Source organism: Chamaea fasciata, unplaced genomic scaffold, assembly GCF_029207755.1.
Source record: "Chamaea fasciata isolate MVZ Bird 193981 ecotype frontalis unplaced genomic scaffold, bChaFas1.0.hap1 SCAF_3, whole genome shotgun sequence".
NCBI lineage: Eukaryota > Metazoa > Chordata > Aves > Passeriformes > Sylviidae > Chamaea > Chamaea fasciata.
The window spans coordinates 1,150,186-1,173,947 of NW_027094088.1; the positions used below are offsets into that span (position 1 = coordinate 1,150,186).

Genomic DNA, 23,762 nt, shown 5'->3' on the forward strand with positions numbered 1-23,762 from the left:
CTCAGGAATTACGAAGGGCTAGAAGATGCCTGGCCACACATCACGCTGGTTACACACGTGCAGCCTGACACCCCAAACATCTCTGAGAAGCACCTGTTATTAATCCATCAGCATTTCTCTGTTTGTACAATCCAAAACAAACAGCTTGGGCCCCAGAGATCCTCTTGCTCTGCACTTCCCCACGGCTCATGGTCGGCACGCTGTGGCACAGTGCAGGAACATCCCCACAAAAATCACTTCCAACACGCTGCAGGGAGAAGCAAGGCTACCTGGAGAGCAGCCCTCCCTGCAAACCCAATTTTGGTAGCTTTTCATTAAGGTGTCTCAATTGCATTTCCCCTCAGCAATAAAAGCCTGTGGAGCAGCTGGCGCAGAGCGTCAGGCTGGCAAACCCTGCCTGCCACCGTGCTGGTGGCCTTGGTGGCACTGCCCCGGTGGCCCTGGGGCCAGGGGGGTCAGGGCAGCGTGGGGCACAGGCTGAAACGTGTGCTGAAAAAACCCAAAATGCTGTCCTGGGCCATAAGCACCACCTGATACGCCTGGGGACAGCACCCTTTTCACCACTGCAGCGGGGAACTGTCCTGGTGCTGCCGGAGAGCTCTCAGGGAGAGCTCAAACTCACCAGCAGAGACAGAGCCCCACCTGGGCTCTCCTGAAGTGGCCCTGAGCCCCTGTCCCTTTCCAGACCGGCCCCACAGCAGTGCCAGCAGGGGTTTCTGCACCGGCAGGGAGGAAAGCCTGTGAGAGGCTCCGTCACAAGCACAGTTTAGACGGAGCTCCTGGCCAAGGGTGGTCAGTCCCGGCCTTCCTTCCACCCCTGGGTGCTGTCGAACACCAGGAGGTTGCAGAGATGTTTGCCTCCCTGCCGGACACGGCAGCTCTGGGTTCTACAGACTGCCAGGAGAGAGCTCCTGCTGCCAGCTCCTGCTCCTGCCCCCCCAGCTGAGGAGCTGCCAGATGGGGAGGAAACAACCTTTTAGACTCTGCTCTGATCCTTCCCTGGCAGCATCGATCCTCCAGGCTGCCTGGTTGCTGCATGCAAAGCGAGCCTGAAAGCTGCTCTGCATTTCAACAAAGCGCAGCTTTTCCTTTGCAGCAGCATCCCCTAAGTCCCACTTCAGCCTTGAAATATCCACTGTGAGACCCTCCCCGGTTTTTTTTCCCTAAAGCTTTGCATCACACACAAAATGCACCGCTCTAGAAGCACCATGATTTTTAAGAGCACTAAAAAAAAAAAAAACCAAACCCAAAACCCCTGCTGCTCCAGAGACTTTAATTACAGAAGGAACTGGGCGAGGAAGGGAAACGGTCTGGGCTCCACACAAAGAAAGACTGGGAGAGGCTTTCCACGTGGAAATCTTTCCCCAGCATCCCACAGAAAACCTGTGCAGAGCAGCTGGCACCCAGCAGTGTCCACACCATCACAGCCACCCCACTGCTCCATCATGGACATCACTACTGCCACCTCGGAGGGGACAAGGTGTCCCCACAGCTGTGTCCCCACCGTGCAGGAGGCTGGAGCAGCTTTTTATTTTTGTCCCCACAGGGTGCCTGCAGAAAGTCTGCTCTTCACACGACAGTGGCTGCTTTTCAACTCAGTGTAGGAACACAACCATGAGAGTTGTTGCAACACCACGAGGATTCCCAAAGGGGCTTTTCCCGTCCCACAACCGGAGCTAGACAAGAGGGGATCTTTTCCTAGCACTAAGGAGAGGCAGCTCAGGCAGCTCTTTTCTGGTGTCACAGGCTGGAGGTAGAGCCAGAGGGGCCAAAAAGTGACACAGAAGCAGCTGGTGCTCTACAAGGAGCAGCCAGCCTGCAGGATGGAGAAACAGAGGGTCCAAGCAGCTCAGCTGCTCCCCAGCCCGTCCCTGGGGAAAAGACAGCAAGCCCCCAAAAGGCAGATTCTCCCCTACCCCGGGGTCAAAGCTGAACTCCCCAAGTTACAGTGGTGCTTCTGTGCAGCAGGACGCTCCTGTGGGCCCTGCAGGAACTGAAAGCTTCAAGGGAGAGGAGATAAATCCCCTTCCCCAGCTCCCTGTGACCATCCAGGGGTGAAGAGGTGGAGATGTCCCCTTCCCCAGAATAATCTCCTGCAATCTCCCTGGGGAAAAGCACAGCCAGCCTCGCCTCCATGCCTGGGACTAACAGCCATGGCCTCATCTCTGCAGGAATAGTGAACTTGTCCTCTGCTGCTGCCATGCTCAAGCCTGTGCCTCGCTGAAATCAGCAGCGTCTCTACAGCAGACAGCTTGTACTGGGAAAAGATACGGCTGTAGGGATAAAAAAAAACCCCAAACTAAACAAACCATCTGGTCTCTGACCATCACAGGCCCAGCTCCTCGCAGCCAAGGGACGCCAAAGGGATGCCAACAGCCCTGCAAGGAGGCACAGGGTGCTTGGAGATGTGTCTGAGCAGCCACAGGCTCTGCTCTGCTCACTTCTGATTGTGGTGCTGAGCCCGTGGCGCAGCTTGGGCAGAACTGAGCTCCTGCCAGCTGTGAGATTCACCTGTGCGGGCAGGAAAAGAGCTTCCTGCTGCACTGCCTGGACATCCACAAAGCTGCTGCGTTGCCTCTCAGGGCTGCACAGAGTGAGGGCACTTTAAACACTGCTTGGAAAACCCTTGGCTCGCCTCCCTGCTCCGGCTCTGCCTGGCTCCTGCTCCCTTTCACCCAGCTCTGCCACTCCGGAACAGGCGCAGCCTGTTGGCATCCCCTACCCACGACCCTGTGGATCTCCACATCAGGAAAATGATTTTCCAGGCCATCAGCATCCTGATTGCATCAGTACAAAAAAAAAGAAACAACACCAAAAAAAACCAAACCCATCAAAACCTTTCCAAATATAGTCAGAGGCACAAGCCCTCCGTGAGGCCGGTCAAGTAAAACACACATCAGGCCACCCTGGTTTCTGTAGAGGACATTAAGAAGTAAGAATAATTATCAGCCTGCAACTGATTTTTTCCAAGTATCCTAGCTCTTCAATGAAACGTCCAGTCCCCTCCCACAATTTCCCCAGCAACTTTCCAAAATAAACAAACAGAGAAAATGAAACGTCCCCGATACAAAATTTCAACCCCACTGGATGAATTCGGGGGCAGCTTGCAGAAAACCAGCCTGGCACCGCTTCTGTCAGGGAGATTACAGCCTTGCTTTTCACGCATGGAGACCAAGTGTCAAGTTATCCCCTTCTCCCACGGCTCAAGATCTCAGCAAGGAATATGCCAGGAAATAAGAAGCAAGGGGGGAAATGCTACATTTCTCTGGAACTGGCGTTTTGGTTTTTTTTTTTCTGTTTGTTTGTTTGCTTTTAGAACAACTGTCTTCCTTCTTGCTGCTGTCTTTAGCATTCATTTCTCTACCCTTACCACCTGCCTTGGGTCTCTTCTTTATCAAGCAGCATCAGGCTCTTTTCCTGTGATTCCTCTTGGGTTGCTGATGCCTTGCTCTCTGCCCTGTGCATCTCCCTGGCTGATTTAAGCCCAGTGTGCCCATTCTCCGGCAGGCTCCCTGTGCTCCCTCAGGGCAGCCCTGCATCTCCCCGAGCTCCGTGTAAAATGGGAAGAGCATCTCCCGTGAGTGCTGGGAGAATAAAACACTGCTAATAATTCTGAGGCAGCCTGGGGAGGAAGTATCTGCCCAGAGGTGCCCCAAAGGGGCCAGAAGGGAGGAATTACCAGGCATGTTGCTTTCCCCCTCTGCCTGTGTCTGCTCTTCCCACTGGGGCTGTTTTTGAGCTGGGTTTGTGGGTCTTGTGTGCAGCAGGAAGGGAGAGGAGACAAATCCCCTTCCCCAGCTCCCTGCGACCATCCAGGGGTGAGGAGGTGGAGATGTCCGAGGGGATGGACACAAAGGCAGGCTGCTGACCTGAGGAATCCAGGCACGGTGCCAGACAGGGGCTGGGCAGGGGGTCACCCCGACCTGCTCCATCCCTGGCTGTGGGAGGGGGCTGGTGCCTCCCAGCAGAGCCACATCCAGAGGCACAGCTCTGGCACGGCTGACTCTAGAGGGAGCTGGATGCCAGTGCTGAGCAGATGGGCAGCTCTCAGACCCCCAGACCTCAGGCAAGGGATTCCGAGCCCAGGCGTGTGCCAGGCCTTCTTTACCCGCCTCGAACACAAGGTTAGCCACCCCTTCCTTCTCTGCAGGCTCCCCCGCCTTCTCTGTCTCCTCAGGAGCTCTTTGCAGCACCAAATCTCACTTCTATTTGTAGCCAGGTTTCCTTAGGAAGCCAGGCACATGAAATCACAGTTTCCACGTCTGTCTGTCTGTTCTCCCCCCTCTTTCCAAGTTCAGCTGAAATCACCAGAGGGACAGAGATAACAGCAAAAGCCAAGTTCCCTCCGAGGTTCCTGCAAACAGCTGGAGAGATCCCACTCACACCCTTGGCGAGGGACAGCCCAGGCAGGGAGCTCAACCCACAGTGGACGAAGAGCACAGCAGCCTGCAGCAGCCCCAGGGGCAGCCAGGACTTGCAGAGATGTCCAGGAGCACGTGCACATCCCAGCGCCCTGAGCTCGGACGGAGCTCCAGGTAATCCCTGTGCCAGTCACAAGCAGAGCCTCTGGCCCTTGTGTTTGTTGTCTGTGTCCAACCTGTTGGTTGGTCGTCCAGTGGTGCTTGGATCTTGCAGGGCACTGGGCTTTATTACAGGATCTCAGCTCCATTAGGGCGCTGGAGAACAGGGGATTATTTCCCAGTGAGCAGTCAGGGCTGTATCGCCTCAAAGCCACAGCAGAAACCCAAATTCTGCCCCAGATGCAACGCCAGAAAACCACAGCCCTGAACTCCCTGAGCCTATCAGGACACTACAAAAGGCAGACAAGTGGCTGTGCCCATACAGCATCATTTAAGGCGCTCTGGAGACTCCCAAGAGCAAGGGCATAAACCAAAGTTTGTGCCATGTCATGTGCAGCAGTGCCTGGAGAGAAGACGAGGTGCAGCTACAGCACAGTGAACATTTCAGCTTCAGGAGCCATTCCCGGCCAAGAGATTACAAAAACCTTGGTGACAGCGAGGGGAGGAGAAGCAAGGGAAGTTTCATCAGGTCGGGGCTGTGCCAGCCGTGTTGGCACTCAGGGATGCCGGACACAGAGAGCACACCCAACCTCCTCAGGTGCCTTGAGTGCAAAGCCTGGTGGAGAGGAGGCTTTGACCAGCGTGGCTCCTCAGCACTGATTTGGGAGTTGTTCCTGTCAGCAGAGCTGCCAGGGGCGTGAGAGGAGTCAGACAGCTTTCCTGGGCGCTGCTGCTGAGGGCTCATGGCTGGGCTGGCAGGTGATGCTCCTAGAAATGTACCGTTATTTCCCTATTTGGGCTAAATGTCTGTGCTGGACCAGGGGCAAAGCTGCTGCTGAAGAACCAGTCAGAAGGAAGAGGGGAGAAAGGAGCGGCAGAAAGATGCTCCCAAAGGATCACAAATGCCTTTCTTTGATGACAGCCGTGTCCCTGGCCGAAGCCACACAGCACAGCTCTTTTTTTTCCCCCTGGATGCCACCATCGCATCACCACGCAAGTGTCCCAGCTCCCCTTTTCTCACAAGCTCACCCCTTCTCTTTGGGATGGTGACAAACAGCTTGGGAATCCCTGGGCAGGTGCCAGGGGAGCGCAGAGAGAACCCCAGCCTCTCCCAGACTCCATCCCCATCGCCTGACCTGCCAAACCCCAACACCTGGGGCTGGAGGAATGAACAGGTTCCTGCACAGCTCAGGCGAGGAGCAGCCCTGAGAGCAACACGCCGCTCGCACCCACACGCCGGTGACCTTGTGATTTTTACTACAAGCTTTCATTTTCGGTCCTCCCTTAGTGCCTGCTGCATTTCTGCAACATTTTTGGCAGTTTGCTCTCGCCTTGGAGACAGAGCAGAGCGTGGAGTTGTTCTGCACGGCTCGGCGGAGTGTGTGTGCGTGTGTGTGTGTGTGTGTGCGCGGGGGGGATGAAGCAACAAGGCTGTGAATAAAGAATTAAACTCAAGATGACGGAAGAGCCCCAGCCATGCTTCCACCTAGACAAAGCCTACGTGATGAGCGCTGCTTAATGCCAGCCCTTGATAAACGCACGCTGCTCGAGGCGAAAACGGGAATTTCGGCGTGGTGGCTGCAGGTGCCTCTCTCAGCGCACCCCTGGGGAAGCGTTTCAAGGCAGGGGAGGCAGCCCTGCCCGGAGGCACGCACAGCCCCGCCGGGCGGAGGCACCGCGCCCCAAAACCCCCCGGGGAGGGAGATTTCCTTCATCCCCCCCGCCCGACCCCGCAACGCCCGGCTCCGGGGCTAGGGGCCGAGAGACCCCCGCCGCAGCCGCGCCTCCCATCGCGACATATCGCGACTGGCCGCCGGAGGAGGGCGGCCAGCCCTTTTTCGGCCGCCTGGAGGTGCCGCGGCTGGGGCTGTAGGAAGCATTCCCGGCTCTGTGAGTGCGAGCATCCATCCCACCCTCGCCTCCCCATCGGCTCCGGGTCCCCCGCGCCGCCTCCCCGCAGCCTCCCTCCCCCGGCGCTGGGATGGCGGTGTGGGGGGCACAGCGAGGCCGGGGAGGGGGGCACGGCGGGGGTGTCGGTCCTACCTGGCGGGGTGCAGGAGCGGGGCTGGCCGGGGCCGGCTCAGCAGCGGCGGGGCATCGCGGAGGGACGGGCGGCGGAGCCCCGGAGAGCGGCTGCGGCGGCGGCGGGAGGGAGAGAGAGAGAGGGAGGGAGGGAGGGAGGGAGGGAGGGAGAAGGGAGGGAGGAAGGAAGGGAGGGATGGAGGGATGGATGGAGGGAGCGCGCACACGCACACACACACACACACAGACACACGGGCGCGCCCCGGGGATGCGCTCAGCCGGCCCGCCCCGCAGGCAGCCTCCCCTCCCTCCGCATCCCTCCGCCGCGATGCGCGGGCAAGCGAGGGAGCCCGCCGCCCTCCTCGTCCTCCTCCTCGTCCTCCTCCTCGCCCTCGCGCTGCTGGAGATATTTCCCGAATTCCTCCTCGGATCGGGGGACTTTGAAAGGCAGGGCTGGTGGCGGACCCACCCCCCGGCAGCCCTGCCCTCGCTTGCGTGGGGCAGTCCCCAGCCCAGCCCTGCCCAGCCCAGCCCTGCCCAGCCCTGCCCTGCCCTGCCCTGCCTGCCCCCAGTCCTGCCCGTCCTGCCCAGGACAATGCCTATCCACGCCCTGCCTGCCTCCAGCCCATCCCAGCCCATCCCAGCCCACCCCACCCTGGCCGCTCAGCTCCTGCCCGCATCCCCCCGGCCGCCCTGCAGCCTGCCAGGGCCATCCTGAACCCCTTTGCGCCCTTCAGGAGGGAGAGGGCCCCGGGAAAGGTGGAGAGAAGGGAAACGTGTGTGTGTCTGTGTCTGTGTGTGTCCGTCTGTCCGTGTGTCTGTGCGGGTGTACCCTAGCCGTGCCCGTCCCCGTGCCCCACGGTGCCGCTGTGGGGAGGCAGGAGGAGCTCAGGAGCATCCCAAGGCGCCCTGGGTTGACGTTCACCCCCCCTCTGACACCCTCAGAGCGGTGGCAGGGGTTAGCAGGGGACATGGGGTGACAGGCAAGGGGCACGTGGCTCAGCCAGGACCCTCCTGGGGGCTGGCCTCGCATCTGGCAGCTTTTTTGTGACCCCACAGGAGGGTCATGGCACCCAGGGAGGTCCTGCAGGGAGGCAGCAGCCTGGCACGGAGGGACTTGCTGCCCCTCGGGCTGACCAAAGTGTCCTTCCTGTGGGCAATTCCCCTTCCACCATGCCTGAGTGACTCCTCCACCCTTCGCTGGCTGCGGCAAGGAGCAGATGAACCCGTTGTCCCACCCTGCAGGCAAAACTCGGTGACTTTAGGAACTTAAAATAGGAGCAGAGCTAATAACTCACAGGCTGGTGTGCAAGTACCCAGCGACCTTGACGAACCCTCTGTGCCCAGATCCTCAGGTGCAACCAGAGCTGTGGGGAAGCAGAGATGTTTTTTTGGCTCCTGCACCCTCTTACACCCTCTCATCTTGTCAGCTCTGCCTGGAATTTCGGTCACCACTGACCAGACAGCAACCTGGAATTTCACTTTTGAATTTCATTTGTGCTTCTCTCACTTGCTTTCGACAGCAAAAATATTTTTTTTTCAGTTTTTGCACCACCACATCCTTCAGCAGAGGTGGAAAACTAAATTTCTCTGTTCAGCATGAGGGGTAAGTGTCACAAAGCTCCTTTGTAAAGCACTTTGCGATGAGCTGACCAACCAACAAACCAGCTACTGATAATAAGTGTTGCAGCAGTTGTGGGTATTATTTAGTTCTGGTCTCACTTTAAGAGCTTATTGCCTATATGTGGAATGAAAGGCATTTCCATAGAAGAATTTGGTTCAGAAAAAAACCCCGTGATTTCGTGCCCAGCAGCTCACTCCGATTTTCTGCCTCACCTCTTTTGATTTAAAACCCTTCAGAGGAGGGCTGAGTTGGCGTGTGGCGTGTGTGGCACTTTGATGGCACTCAACTCTCCCAGCAGGGCCATTGATATGGAATGAGCCCGGCTCAATGTGCTTGTGCAGGAGCTGAGCAGAGCGCTGCATGTGCATCTGTAGCATCTGGTTTGGCAGGGGCTGCAGGATGCAGGCCACTGCACGAACTGGCGTGGCTAAAGGACGGTGTGAGCAGGGAAAAATCGGCCTGGCTGCAGCAAACACAGTCCCTGCTGCTGCTTTTCACCCTGGAATCCAATCACTGAGCAGTGAACTCAAATTTTAGTCGTGGACTTCTCCCCTAAAACTCCCTAATTCCCTCAGTAATGTTGCTGACCTACTTCCCAGCTCTTTCAGCGAGCGCAGCGCCCGACTCCTGTGGGTCGCCAAGGCTGTGCTAACGGGCATCCACTGGTGAGGAGCCCTCTGAGGAGCCAGGCGGGCTCACAGCTCCTCCAAACTCCTCCAAACTCCTCCAAACTCACCTCTCTCCTCAGTGTTCCTGTCTCCCAGTGGTGTCCTCCTGCTGAGACCCTCCTAAAGGCTGCTTCAGCTGCGGGATTTCTGTGACATTCCAGGAGAGCTGAAGAAAACAGAAGAGTTTGTCAGTGTTTGTGGTGATGCCCGCTAGCCCCTGAACCCTCCGTGTCCACCCAGCCCTGATGGCACCCGGGAGGAGAAGGTGAAGCAGCTGAACTATCCCATCTGAACGCCAGAGCAGCTTTTATCTGCTTCAAAAGCCGCTGGTTGGGAAGCACGCGAGGCTGGGAGGCTTGGAGAAGATGTGGTCCCTCACACAACCCCTTTGCAGGCACATCTAGACCTTCCTTTCTTACAACAGAAAGGTGGAGCTGGGCTCTGAAGGGAAGGTGGAAACCAGGGGCTGGGAGAGACAGCGAGTCCAGCTGCTGAGAGATGCTCTAGGGCCGCTCCCCACTGCAGTTCATGGTGTCCACGCTGCTTTTTCCTCAGCCAGGAGAGCTGGAGTGGTGCCTGTGACAGCGTGGAGCTCTGAAACCTGCGGGGCGAGCTGAGCAAACGCTCTCTGCCCGGTGCTCTGCGCACAAAACGCGACAAGAGCTAAAAACGCGACAGGACTGCCGGTGTCCTGACACAGCGAGTTTTGTCACCGTGTGGGCACAGCCGTGCCTCAGCACTCCCCATTGCAGCCTGCACCGTGCCGGGGGAGGCAGAGCTTTGCTCCTGCCGCTCTTTGCAGCCCTGCAAAGGAGCGCCCGGCGCTGCAGCCGCGCTCGCAGCCGCTCATCACTAATCCCTCGTCTCCAAACCGCGGGGATCGCCGCGCCGATAGCGAGCGAACGGCTCATTCATTCCCCCGTTCATTCATGCCCACCCACAGCTCCCTCCGGCAGCAGCCTGCGTCTCCCTGCAGTCGCTGGAGGAGGTTTCGGGGCATTGTCTGCGATATTCCCTGCCACTGAGGCGGTTCCCGCTGGCAGAGAATGGGGTTAGTGGGCTGCGGAGCCTCGAGCACAGGGCAGAGTTCTCTGTGCAGTGCCTTGTGGAAAGACACATCTGAGGCGGGGGGGGGGAGGCCGCAAAACCTCGGGGAATTTTTTTTTGGCTGGCAAAAAAAAATCCTGCCTCGTATTCCCTGTAAGAGACAAGAGGTCAGGGCAACGCTCAGCGCGTTCAGTTCCCCGAGGAGCTGCCCTGCCGCCCTTTGTTGTCCCTCTTTGGAGCATCTTCTCGATGGAACGCTTTGGTCTCAGGTGGTGCTGGAGGATAACCATGACTCTGCTGCTCTGGCTGGTGATCTCTGCTCATGGTTTTAACTCGAGTCCCTCGGGAGGTGGCAGAGAGGTCCCGCAGGAGCGGGTGGGTTGTCACCACCTCTGCTCGCCGTCCCTCTCTGCCTGTGCTCCTCTCCGGAGCTCCCTGAGCACTCCCTGGCTCTCCTGTGCATGTTCTTGGCAGCGACCTGGAGATCCCTGGAGAGTGGTGTTGCTAAAAAAGGATGCTTGGAAACATCGTTTCCAGAGATTTGAGCGCTTCCTTTCCCTGACACCTCCAAACCAGCCTCGGCTGTGAGGAGGAGAAATCAGGCACTCAGAAGTGCGGCAGATGGAGTGGGACGCAGAGTGGGAAGGGCAATTTTGAGTGCTGGACATCAATATATTCCTTTTCGAGCTCTCCAGGCAGTACCTCCTTCACTGTCTCCAAGTTCCTGGTGCCATGCGAGTCCCCATGATCCTGTGGATGTCTGGTTGCATCCCAGCTGTCCGCCAGCCAGCCAGGGGGCTTGGAGGTGAAAATACACACAATTCTTCTCCCCTGGGAAGCTGAGAGCACAGGCTGCACCCCGGGGAGGAGGCAGAGTTTGACGGAGAGTTTTGGCACACCTGTGAAAAATGGGCAATGTGTGATTTACCCCTGCTTTAAAAGCCCGCAGAGGTAAATGGAGAAACCCAACTCGTGCCGCTTTAGACCTCCCACCCCCCAGATATTTGCTCTGTGCTGTGTTTTGTGCGTGTTCAAACAATAAATCCGGAGCACTAATTCACGAGCACAGCATTTAACAGCTTAGGGGAGAGCTTTCCTGGAGGAAGGAAGCATCGACTGGCCAAATTTTGCAGAGCGCTGCTGATGTGCAACAGACACAAAAGTTTCTTTGCACTGGAAACCACCTGCTGCATGGGGACTGGAAGAAGGAGTAGTTCGAGGGGCCGGACTCGGATTTAGGAAGCTTGGAAATGGGGAGAGCCGCACATATTTTGCAAACATCTGGGCTGAAAAACAAGCCACACATTCTTCCCTTCAAATTCTGCTTCCCAGTCTTTTTTGGAAAAAAAAACCTCCCAGTCTTTTTGGAAAAAAAACCTCCTGCTTTCTGGTCACCAGGCATGCACAGGGAAAATCCAATATGTGCACGGAATGGCTTCAGCAGCTGGGCTTATTGTGAGAGATGAACAAGGTGCAAACTGTCTCCTCACTCTCCTCCAAGGGCTGGAAACCGAAAAAAAAACCTCCTGGCAGCTGTCAGTTGTCTCGCCAGCAGTGCATGCCGACACCAGCACCTCACTTCCACTTCTCAGGCACAAACCAGCTCCTGGCTGGAGCCACTGAATCTCTGGGAAATGAAGGTCCAGATGTCCCCTGCTGACCTGGCTGTCCCTGGGGATCTTTTCCTAGCAAAACCACGGCACCAGCGAAGCTTTGCGTCGTCCTCAGGAGGCAGGGGCTCAAAAATGCCGATGCAGGGCTGGCTGAAATGTGTTTCCCAGTGAAAACCAGTGAGCCCCGTGGCTCTGGTGCTCCCCTGCAAAGGGCCATGGAGGTGCAGAGTGCCAGCCCTGGGGCAGCACTGCCAGCACACGGGCACTGGCATTCTCCAGCTGCCACTCCAGCCCTCTTCACCACCATTTTCCCAAGGCCTGGAAAAAATTTTGGTTGGGGAAAAAAATAAAAAGCAGAATCCCCCTCCCCAAGTGCAAAATTTAAAAAGTAACAAAGAACTTCTCCTCTGGATTTGTCTTCTGCTTTTGAGCCCTGGGGTTCGGTGCTTTCCCATTTACTTGGCGACCAGAAGCAAGTTAAAAAAAAAAAAAAACAAACCCATGAGGGTGCTGCAATAGTAAATCACATGACTCCAGGAGCTGGGACTTCCAGAAAAACAGAAGTGCAAGCACCATGTGGCACTTGTCCTGCAAGCTGGGGGCTGTGAGGCTTCCTCAGCAGCCCTGGCCCCGTTTCTCCTTTGATCCATGAGCAAGGTTCCCATAGTTACCAGTGGGAAGCACAAGGCAAATCCGATGTAGAGCGTGGCTCTGGCTGTGGCCCCTGGTTGTGAGAGTAGTTTGGCCTCCTCTGTATCATCTGTTTGCCAGCCTTCAGCAAGGCTGGGTATTCCAGGGAAAACAGCCCCTTTTTTTTTTAATTAAAAGTGAGGTGTGACTGGCCTCAGCTGCACAAAGCGCGGTATTTTTATTTCATTTAAGTACTCTGGATCAGGAAAGCTGGTGGAACGCCCTGCAGAAGCCAGGCCCACGAGGTGAGAGGCTGTGCAACGACAGTCCTTGAGTCCTGGGGACACAGGAACATGTCGTCTGCTGTTTTCAGTCGGTTTTCTGGAATTTCTGCGCTCCTTGGTCATCCCAAGGCACCTTGGAGAAACCCTGTGTCCTTGCTCCTGCTTGACTCCCCCCCCCGGGACAGCTGAGAGAGCAGCAGGGTTATTTTCTCACTTTTCTTCCCCACAGCTCAGTGTGCTGGCCAGAGGCTCACACAGATCTCGTTCTTTGGGCACAGTTTGCTCTGTTTCTCCTGTTTTTCATCTGGAGACGTATGAACCGTGAAAACGAGCATGAAAAAGGCTTATTTCCCTCTGTGCTGCCTGCTCGAGCAGCGCTTGGGCAGAAAGCAATGCTGCATGCCCTAAACACAGGAATTGAAGCCCTGCATGTGAAGAGAGTTTGCCCCCTCCAAAAAACAAAACAAAACAAAACAAGCCAAAAAAAAAAAAAAGGAAAAAAGAAAAAAGAAAAAAGAAAAAAGAAACAAGAAAACCAGATGTAACTTTCTGATTTCTTGGTGGTTCTGGGTTTGGGGGTTTTGCTGGACGCTTTGGAGATGTGAAACTTGTAACACCGTTTGTAAGACTGGATTCTCCTTTCAAATTTCCGCGCTGTCACGTGCTGGGCTCTTTCCCCCCTTGGAATTTCCAACGTTGAAAAGCTGTTTAAATGTTAAAAATGGCCTGTTTAAAAGCCGCTCTGAGCTGAACGTTTTTTATCACTTCTTTCTGGATTGTGACGGTGCTTTACAATGGTTGAGGATGCCTCTTTGCCTCATGGCTAGAAATCCCCGGGTCCCTTGGGGAAACCTCCTGCTCTTTTGGGAAGCTGTACCCAGCTCCTCTGAAATCTGGCTTTTGAGGCTGCAGAGCCAGTTTGCTGCTGCGCGTGTTTGGTGGAGCAGCGTCTTACAGGGCTGATAAAGGGAATCCAGGGATTAAAGGCTTTCCTTTTCCCTTCAGCTCCCTTCCACGTGCGCCTCAGTCACTCAGAAACTCTCTGCCCCCTGCACCTCAGGACAGCGGTGTGGTATTTTGGTATTTGTGCCACAGTACCTGGCGTTTATTTGCCAGTGGCAGATCCCAGGGTTAACAGCTGTATTTACCTGAGCGGTGGCATTGGGAAAGCTGCAGGAGAAATGGGAGAAGTGAGAGGTCTCCGAGTGATGATTCAAGAGGAAACATTGCAGGAATGCAAACTGGCGGGTCAGGAGGAGATGCACATCCCTGCACACGTGAAAGAGGGGACGCTTTCCATTCCTCCTGCTGACTCCATCAGGAGCCAGGGGGTTAAACCACGGCCGGGGACACTGAGGTTTGGCACAAGGAAAAACTTCCTGTGGCCATGAGGGGAATGGTGTGGGCCAGCTGGGCTGTCTGTGAAGAGGGAGAAGAGTGTATTTTATCACTGGAAGGTTTGAGGGTCAGGATGAGCAAACCTCAGATCAGGTGTAGGCGACCTGGTTCTCAGCATCGTTTCACCCGAACAAAAAATGCGTCTGGGGAGATGAGCAATCAGGAGACATCCGGCACGTCACAAAGAGAAAACTGAGGTTGTGATAAGGCTGAAGGGAAAGAAGAGCTTTCCTTTAGGCTTTGGACAAAAATTTGGTGCTGCAGAAGAGCCAGAAGGTTGGAAATGAGGCTGTGCTGGGAGAGCACCGCCAAGTCTAGGTGGGAATACTCTCCAATTTCACACAACCTGGGAGCAGACCCACCTTCCTTCCAGGCTGGCAGCCAATTCCCTGGGTGGGTGAGCCATTCGGGGCACCAGGGAAGGGAGCTGAATGCTGCTCTGGAGCCCGTGGCGTATCCCACTTGTGTTTTGTCCCGTCAGGGTTTGTCCCAGGCCCTTGTGGTTCGGTAAAGATATCCCCCAATTTAATACTCCCGCTAAAACCACTCCCAGCTCCAACTGGAGGCACGAAAGGCAAAGATCATGGGCTGAGAGGAGCACAATTTACTGGAAACAGCAGAGAGATAAGAAAATGAATGGTGACATCGACAACATTAATTTGAAAAGCGTTCGAAAGGGAGAGAGTGATTCACATGCCAATATGCTCACTTTTTTTTTTTTTCTTTTGCACAGGCAGAGAGTGACAGAACAATGCTAATTGTTCCAAACTAAAAGAGAAGAGATTTAGATTAGAGGTTAGTAAGAAATTCTTTAGTGTGAGCGTGCTGAGGCACTGGAACAGAGAAGATGTGGATGCCCCATCCTCGGAAGTGTAGATCAGATGTAAGGAAGAAATTTTAGGGGAGAGTTGTGGGTGCCCCATCCCTGGAAGTGTTCCTGGCCAGGTTGGAGGGAGCTTTGAGCCAACTGGTCTTGTGGAAGGTGTCCCTGCCCACGGCAGGGAGCTGGGTGATCTTTAAGCTCCCTTCTAACCCAAATCATGCTGTGATTCTATGATTCTATGGAAGTAATTATGAGAAAAATATGAAAAATAAAAAAAAAAGAAAAAAATGGGGAAAAAAATAAAATCTTTGGTTATCCCTGACTTAAGTCTGCCTAACCACATGAAATAAAGGTATGGGGAGCCAGCAGAACTTGCAGGCTGTAAGAAGAGGGGTGATGTCCATGTCTGATCACCAGCTACACTGACTAGACAGCAGCAGGAAAAATTGGCAGCAAAGAGAAACATCGCTGATAGCAAAGGCAGGGCATCAGCTCAATCACCGGCTTGTCTGGGGGAGAGGCACTGCAGAGAGCCTTCAACATTAACTCTTTTGTCAAGATCGTTTTGGGCACATGTCACACTTCAGGGGAAGGGTGAGGTTATCAGCAAGGCTCTGAAGGACTCTAAGTGTCGTTTACTCTTGCTCTCAAAACTTCACTTCCCATCAAATCAGCTCAAGCCAAAAGGCAAATCTCTCGGTTAGCAAGAAAGATTCTTTGTGGAGCATCTCTTTTCCACAACCAGTGGTTAAGAAAGTAGGATCACAGAATGTTTTAGGTTGAAAAAGGCCTCTAGGATCTTGAGTCCCGCTGTTAACCCGGACACCAAAGTCCACCAGCAAACCACTAGGTCTTTCCAACACCTTCAGGAACTTGTCCTGGTGTGAGACCTGGGGAACACCCCTGGTGGTGAGAGGAACTTTTTAATGTGTTTGTTTTCCAGGCAGTGCTATGGACTAAGCCCAGGACAGAGCGTGGCAGGAACGCAAGGATACGCCGTGGTGCTGTGTTGGAGCCCTGGGCACTGAGGATTCCAGACCTTCTGTGCCCACAGGCACTGACCCCCAAGCAAACACTGCATTGGACCTGAGCCCGTGGAAAAGGCTCCCAAAATTGAGTGACAGCACTGGGATTGTGGGTGTGGGGTTTGGATAGAAGGGTGTGATAGCACAGGGTGCAAAACTCAGAGTTGAAGGGTTTAGAATATAGTAATACATATAAAGCAAGATGGAGGATTTAGGGCAGAGGCTGAGTCCTTCTTTTTCACTTTCTTCTCCATGGCTCTGGGTGGTGTTTTGTAATTGAATAGAAAAATCCACATTGTGGGCCACGGGTGGTTGGTTCTTGGGTTAAAAGAAAAATAATTGAAGTGTCATTTCTTAATTGGACAATTCAGCCTTAAAAGGCTTTGTAGGGAGAGAGAGGTGTCTGCATTGTTTTAGTTTGTTAGCTAGAAGTGCTGTAGAACTCAAAGTTTGTGAGACTGTAATACAGAGAAGAATTAATAAACATCTGAGTCCGAACAAGAAACACCATCTCGAGCTTCTGGCAAAAAGAAGATTAAAAGCAACAGTGCTGGACCTTGCTGTGTGAAACCTTTGGGTAACGCAGCCAGAGAGCAAAGCGAGGACGCCTCTCACAGCTGCATGTCTCTCCTTTGCAGTGTTTTCCTCGTGAATTAAGGCTACCAAGGAGATTTGGAAAGCATGCTAGGATTCCACCGAGAATTGGTTCATCAATGACCTGGGGAAACATGCATGAGAGGTTAAATGCTGGAAGTTAAACTCATCTCCCTGGTCAGGACACGGGTTCGGCCCTGCGCTTGTGGCTCAGCTCTGAAAGGTGTCACAGCAGGCGGCAGAGCAGCAGTGAACATCACTTATTGTGGATAACTCCATCGAAATGGGGACCTGCTTACCCGGATAAACTCCACAACATCTGTCTTGCTCCCGAACTTGGGAGTTTTTTCCTGGACAAGGAAATGCTTTCAGAGCCTTGCTTCCTTCAAGTAGCTGTGCTCTAGGTCTTTGAGTTCATCTTGAAATAATAGCTGGCAGCCCGGAGCGACGTAACGTTCAGCAGCCTTTAGAGGACCATATGGAATAAGTTACACTGGAGTAAAACAAACCCCAGCCTCTCACATCCAGTGTTATTGTTAACAACTTGCTGGGCTCTGTGTGTTTTTCAGCAGCAAGGGTGACTCACTGAATAACAGGATAATACCATGGATCACTGGCATGTTGTGGTCTGTGGCCACAGGAAGGGTTTACTTTTATTGTGTGCATGCTTGGCAGTCTCAGCACACCAGCGGCAAATCCAGAAGTTTATTGCTGCTTCTAGGGCAGAAGCATGAGGTCTCCACTTGGAGCCTCTCCTTAAGCCAAAAAAATAACATGGGATAATTCTGCTATCAGGCTCGCCAGGCTGCTGCAAAAGCGTCCAGCTGGGAATTGGAGGCTGGGAGAGCAGCTGGATTTGCTCCCTGGCTCCAGCGTGTGGATATGGGAAGCGCTGGTGCTGGGAGGGGGCTCTTTCAGAGAGATCAGAAGCAGGATCAGAATCAGGATCATTAGGTTGGAGGAGACCTCCAGGATCATCAAGTCCAACCCAGCCCCAACCTCAACTAAACCCTGGTGCTGAGTGCCACATCCAGTCTTTGTTTGAACACCTCCAGGGATGGTGACTCCACCACCTCCCCGGGCAGACCATTCCAGTACCTTATCACCCTTTCTGTAAAAAAAGCTTTTTCCTGATATTTCCAGCCTGTATTTCCCTTGGCACAGCTTGGGATCCCTGTCCCCACACCTGGGTGCATGGCAGCCTCTCTTAGGAGCAGGTGCCAAATCAAGCAGCTTTGGAAGGGTGAAGAGGTTGTAGGGCAAGAGATTTGTCCATCAAATCCCTCAGAAATCCTGAGGGTTGTGAGGGGTGCCTTGGGTGGACCCATCAGCTGCTTCATGGCTCCTCAGGCTTCTCTGCCTGAGGCTGAAACCACCCCCAAGTCGTTGTCTCTCTCCCTCTCCCCTCCTCGTGTCTCAGCCAGGGACATCACAAACTGAAACCTGCATTTTATGATAGCAACTGGCAGAGCTCAGCGCTCCGAGGGTTTGGGAGAGATCCTAAAAACAAACATCCCAAACTCAGGAGGAAGTTCAGCATTAAGTGTAAGAGAAATCCAAATATGCTGGAGAATGGAAATCAAAATAACTCCAGCTTTGCCCTGCAGTGACCCCGTGCAATAAGAATACATTTATGATTAGATAACAGGGACGGCTGGAGCCCTAAATAGGAATAAACCGAGTTTTGAAGACCTCCAGGTTTACTGCATTGTTGCTGTGTTTTTCGCCCTATGTGTTGCCAGAATAATAGTGACTTTCCCAAGGGATCAACTCCAGAATGAATATCCACTCATAAATTCCCTGCTTTTCTTGTGGATTGTCACAAAACACCACCACTGCTTAAAGGTGTCATGTTTTTGCCTCTTCCTGTGAGAATAGGAAGATGATGTTTTTGCAAAAAACCGAAGAGGAGAGCTGGACATTTTCAGATTTTTTTTTTTTTTTTTTTTTTTTTTTTTTTTTTTGAAGAGGCCTCAATTCCTGGGGAAAATCAGCTTTCTGTTGGCAAATGGGTCTGCAGGTCCCTGGGCTGGCAGCAGGCAGAGCCATTGCACAAAGCCCATTTTGCCAGGACGTGGACAATAATGTGTATGTGGCCAGAGGAGCGGGTCAGTCTGCCAGCCTGTCCTTAGAATCAGCTCCAGTCTTCTGACTCCCCAGGGAAAAGGCAGAAATGGTGTCCAAACACCATCCTTCAGGGGTAACCATAAAAACCCTGAGGTGTCTGGAGGAGGAGAACACGCTCTGGGCTTGCTTCAAGTCAGAGCCAGTTGGCAAACCCCTTCCTGAGAGAATTCAGGGTGTAGCTCTCCTCGCCGATTTCCTTTCGGGGATGCTCTCTTCTTGGGCACGCCGCAAACCACACAGGGTGGCTTTGCCTTCTCACACAGAGGTCTGAATTCAGGGATGTCTGGCGCAAAGACTTCCTTCAGATGTGCTCTCTGAAACCCAAGTGTGTTTAGCTTTGCTTTCTTACAGCCGCCAAGGTTTAGGAGCACAAACCAGTGCATGTAGAAGCCCTGTGTCCCTTTCACAAGACACAGGACACATTCCTGCTCCCTCCAAGTGCCACCACAGTGTCACCGATGTCAAAGGCCAGCAGGGACGGGCAGGGAGCTCAGCTCTGAGCTCGATCCTTCCCTCCTGGTGGATGTGGTGGCTGTGAGGAAGAGCAGAGCTCCCCCTTCCCCCTCTGCTGCTGCTCCCTGGCAGGGAGAGGAGCGTGGGAGGACCTGGCTCCCGGCGGATGCTCGGAGACTGCAGCGCTCAGAATGACGAGTCACTCATGAAAGATGTTAGTGATACTATCACTGATGCTTTCTGTGCCTCCTTCTGGGGTCCCCGGGTGAGATCCCACCCCATCCCATCCCAAAGGGGCTGGACAAATCCCAGCGGTGCCCGGGAGTAATCAATAATAGGAAATGTTAATAACGGCCAACACGTAATAATAGCAATAAATATCAGTGATGATAGTCTGCCTGAAAATGCTCCTCGCTGATAACAGCAATAAATATCAGTGATAATAAGCTGCCTGAAAATGCTCCTGATAGAGGGAGGGGGGGCACAAAGAGCAGCCTGCCTTGGGGCTGGCAACCAAGAGGTGACTCATGCCACCAGGGCTTTGTCTACCAGGCCTGACTGCCCCAGGCCCTGGACCGAATGGAAATAGCAAATTAAATAAGACCCAGCTTCTTCCAGCTCCATCCTGCCCTCCTCTTCCTGGCACAGCTGTTCTGTAACGCCTCGTGCTCGGGGACCACGCTGGCCTTTGTGTCTCTTGGGGACAGGAAAGCTTTTCCCAAGAGTGGGGGTTAGAAAGAGGAAAAAATTGAGGAATAATTTTTACGGCAACCTACGAACCAGGAGCACAGCCAGCAGAAAATGGGAGCAATCTGAGTAAAGAGCAAAATGCAGAAACGTTATTTGGTGGCATTAGCAGCCAAGAGGTTTATTTGTTAGAGACTCAATACCAATTTAAAAGCTGCCTGTTGACCCCAGTTATTTAAAGATTGATTTCTGTGGGCAGGTGGCATGTGTTTAAAAGGCACCTCTCAAAGGAATCCAAGTTTGCCCGGCATAGACAAAAGAAACCAGACAAAGAGAAGAGGAAAGTGGGAATATCTCTGGAGATGCTATCTGGGAATATCTGTGGAGATGATAAACAAGGGAAGATGAGGGCATTGCTCCTTTCCACTGCAGACTCTGCAATGGGGTTACAAGCAAACACTTCCATTGTGTTCTTCTTGTGTAAAGGAAGAAGGAAAATGAATGGGGAGGGAATGAAAATTTTCATTCATGAATGGGAATGTTTGTGACATTTGTGGTCGAGTGATTTCCCTTCACGACCGTCCTTCGTAGCTCTGGAAATCTCCTACAATTTCAATCATACTCCTGATAATATTTTCTGCTCTTTCTGTGTAATTTCGCTTCACCTGCTCTGATGTTTTCTGGTTGTTTTGTTGTTTTTTTTTTCCAGTCTATTAACCACCTGAAAAACGACAAAGCTCTACCTAGAACTTTGCAGTGGGACTATGAATACGATATTAAAACACCTGAAAACACATGAACTGTTAACCCAAAGCCATTCACTAGCATTTAAGGAAAAAAAATCTTGTGTTCAACTGTACCACCATATACCAAGCAGATTTTAAGCCTAGGCTATAAAAAGCGCTTTTTTTTTTTTTTTTTTTTGGTGTTCTTTTTAACAAAACACTTGGTGAAGAAAGCCTCTCTGCCAAGGCTATACTCTGTTTTTTGTGACAGTGCCCAATTCCCAGAGCTGACACATTTCTGTGCTGGTTTGGAGGAGACCTATTACTTCAGTACTTTGGAAACACTCACAACAGCACACAGCTGTTTTTCGATGGAGCTGACTTTCACAACACTGTAATGGCAGTTAAAACTGTACCAAAAAAAAAAAAAGAAATCCTTGCACAGGATGTAATCAACCTCAAATCTGCAGAGGAACGTTGGGAAACCGCCTCCAAGTGCCAAGAAAAACAGGAGTCGTTTACAACCAGCTCTTCCTAATGTCCAGTCAGCTCAACCCAAGTGAAACATGTTTCTCAAAACGAAAGTAGCGCAGGGCAGGGAAGAAAAAAAACCCCTTGAGTTTTTAATTTTTTTTTTTTTAATGGAAACACACAGAGACTCTGCCACTGGCAACCACCACTGATCCTTCCTGCCCGCTGAAGCTCCATCATCACCCAGCCTGTAAATCCACTCCCAGAGCGATAAAACTCTTGTTTCCCAACATTTTTTCTCCAGCCGCTTGGAAAGCTCCTGTCCCTCCAGTGGCAAAGCTGTTACATGTCATGTTTCCTTACTCGGAGAGCTCAACCATTATCCAGCCATTGGAGCCATCCCACGGCCCCAGATTTATGGCTTTTCCCAGGATGTCAGCCCAACAAGGATCCCCAGGTGTTTCCCAAGAAACGCCTGAGTCGTTTTTCACTTACCCCGGCCGAGGCTCAGCTGCTGTGGGCAGTGCAGGGTGGAAAAAAAGCCCTGGTGTGATAGTGTCCCTATATTTACCGGGAAAAAAAGGGAGCCGGGGCGCTTGTCCTTTAAGTGTCTCTAAAGATGGTTTGCATAGCTGGATCTCAGCTTATCTGTGCTTTTCTGCTTTTGCTTCCATACATGGATCTGTTCCCAACAGTAACTCGGAGCTGTCGAAAAGGAGCTATCTGGCAGCTTTCAGCTTCAGCTGACACGTAAATGAGCGCGAATAAATAATTACATTTTCTGCCATCTCCTTTTTTTTTTTTTTTTTTTTTTGATTTGCACCTCAGGACACCTTTTGGGTTTTTTTTTTTTTTATTCCCTTCTCCCCACATTAACATTTTGCAGTTTTTTCCCAAAGAAATTCCTAGGAGGAAAGCAAACAGAAAATGACCCAGCCAGATTTTTCTTTTCCCCTTCCCGCAGGCTCACATAATTTTAGTCTCATAAATATCCTTTTTTTTCTTCTTTTTTTTTTTTTTCTTTTTTTTCTTTTTCCATTCGCCTTGCTTATAGGTCAGAGTTTTGCATGCTTGCTACTTGGAACCGTGTCAAAGCAACATACATCATGTCTGTAGCAAAGGAAGGTTAAAAGTCAAATTTTTGGAGAGAGAGAATACAGCTGAGCCACGTGACTGCTCCCAGATTAGCAGCAGTAGCAGGAGTAAGAATTCCTCTGATATTACAGTAGCCACCGTGGGACATGCCTGAAACACTGAGGAGAGAAGCTGCAGTTCGGAAGCCTCCTGCAGATCTGTTTAGGAATAAATCACTCCTTGCTCTCTTCCCCCGTCTTTCTAGGTACTTCCCTACTTCCTAGACCTCAGTTTCAGAAAGGGCTGACAAAGAACAAAAAACGTGGCGCAGGGCAGCAAAGAAGTGGTGCAATTACCCTCAGCTCTGCCCTTTGCAATCTTTGCTGTGCGAATGGAAACGCTGAGGGCTCCCAGTGAAAGGGGAACACTCTAATAGATGTCTTTATTATTGTTTCTTGGAGTGGCAGAAGTGAAATATTGGTGAGCTAATTGCTTCACATCGGGCTCTCTGGGTGAAGGAGAACTGGTGACAGGCATATTTAAGAGAGATTTAAGGTACCTAAGGCTGAATGTAGGTGTCCCTGCTCAGGCACTTGCGTGGAAAATGGCACCCTCCGACGTGGTGGCTTTGATTCGTTGCAGGAGATGGAAATTCCTTGGATATTCCCACACACCAATGACCTTGAGATTTTTTCCTAAACATCTGTTGAACACCAGGCGGAAGAAAAGTTTTTCAAGGAGCTCACCAGCTCCACCTTTTACCATCAGTGATAAGCTACGTTTTCTGCATTAACAAATCGCCCAATTAGCAACGCCGCTTCCATATTTGACTCCTGCTGTTTGCACTGTCTCAGGGACTGGAGGGAATACGTGTGGGCGTATAAATGGGGATCTGGGGAGATTTCCATCCTCTCCCCAGCATCCAGAGCAGCCAGCCTCCCTGGGAGCACATCCCAAAGGGATGGAAGCCTGCAACAGGCAGCAAAAGGAGGAAAAGATGGAAAAGATGAGCGTTACAAAGGGGACCCTCCAGTTTCCAGGGCACTGTACTGTGTACAAGCCCCTGTTGCTTGGGGCTGTGGAGAGGGATGGGATGAGAAAAATTCCTCCTGGAAATTTAGCCCTGGGGTCTCTTTCAAGAGCAGGAGCCAAGCTCATCCTAGGAAGGTGCTTGGACAGGAATATCACCGCAGCCCGTTGAACACGCCTGGTGGCTCAGGAGGTCTGTGCTCCCGTGCCAATGAGAACATGATTCAGCGAAGGGCCTGAATTCCTGCTTAATTTTAAACGTTGAATAATGCTTTTGACCCCCCTCCCGGGGTTGCTCATGTGGTTTTCATTCTGTGCTTTGCTTGGGTTGCCCAGATATGGACATGGAGCTGCCATGAAGCAGCGTGGAAAATAAACAAGGGTTGGCACTCGCACGTGAGCGTATTTGTGTCTCATAAACGCCCTGACTCTAGGTATTGCTCCTGGCAGGGCTAAGGGCCAACAAAAACGGGCCAAGACGAGAAAAACCTCAGTTCTTTGCACGTGTCCTCCTTTTCTTGAGGAAAACGTTGAAAACCACGGGTGTCTGCGGCTTTCAGTGCCAGAGAAAATCCTGGGTGGCTTTGAGAGCAACACGGCGAAGCTGCACTCAGAATTTCGGTGGCTGCAAGGACGAGGGAGCGGGCTGTTCTCTGGCTTTGATCTGCCTTTGTCACCCCCTGGATGGGTGACACCGCCCTCTTTAAACCCTGTTCCCCACTGAGAGCGGCCAAAGAGCTCCTCAGATTTTCCATCCGAGAGGTTTTTCCATTCCTCCCCGCAGGGAGAGGTGAGGTTTCTATCAGGGTGGTGATAAGGTGAAAGGCATTCTCCTGAAGCAAAAGAAAGAGCAGGCAGCGGTGTTGCCAAGCACCGAGAGGGGCCACGGGGAGATGGAAATAAAGCACCTCTGACCTTTGTGCCCGCTGGCTCCTCTCCCCCTCCCCA

The 23,762-nt window shown here is 52.6% G+C and overlaps 1 protein-coding gene across 4 annotated transcripts in view; it reads right to left on the reverse strand.

Moving 5' to 3' along the window:
- The window catches only part of SLC8A1 (solute carrier family 8 member A1), a 100,428-nt gene extending 91,497 nt beyond the window's left edge, over nt 1-8,931 (reverse strand). Inside the window, exons 1-2 of one of the 4 annotated variants that reach the window (XM_066177671.1) lie at nt 8,903-8,931; nt 7,841-7,909 (exon numbers count right to left, since the gene is read on the reverse strand). The gene's annotated coding sequence lies outside the window, so the exon portion shown is untranslated. Of the gene's footprint in view, nt 1-6,563; nt 6,582-7,840; nt 7,910-8,902 lie in introns of those variants that run through there. The other 3 variants (XM_066177670.1, XM_066177673.1, XM_066177672.1) reach the window with 3 other exon arrangements.
- Between the last annotated feature and the right edge of the window lie 14,831 nt (nt 8,932-23,762).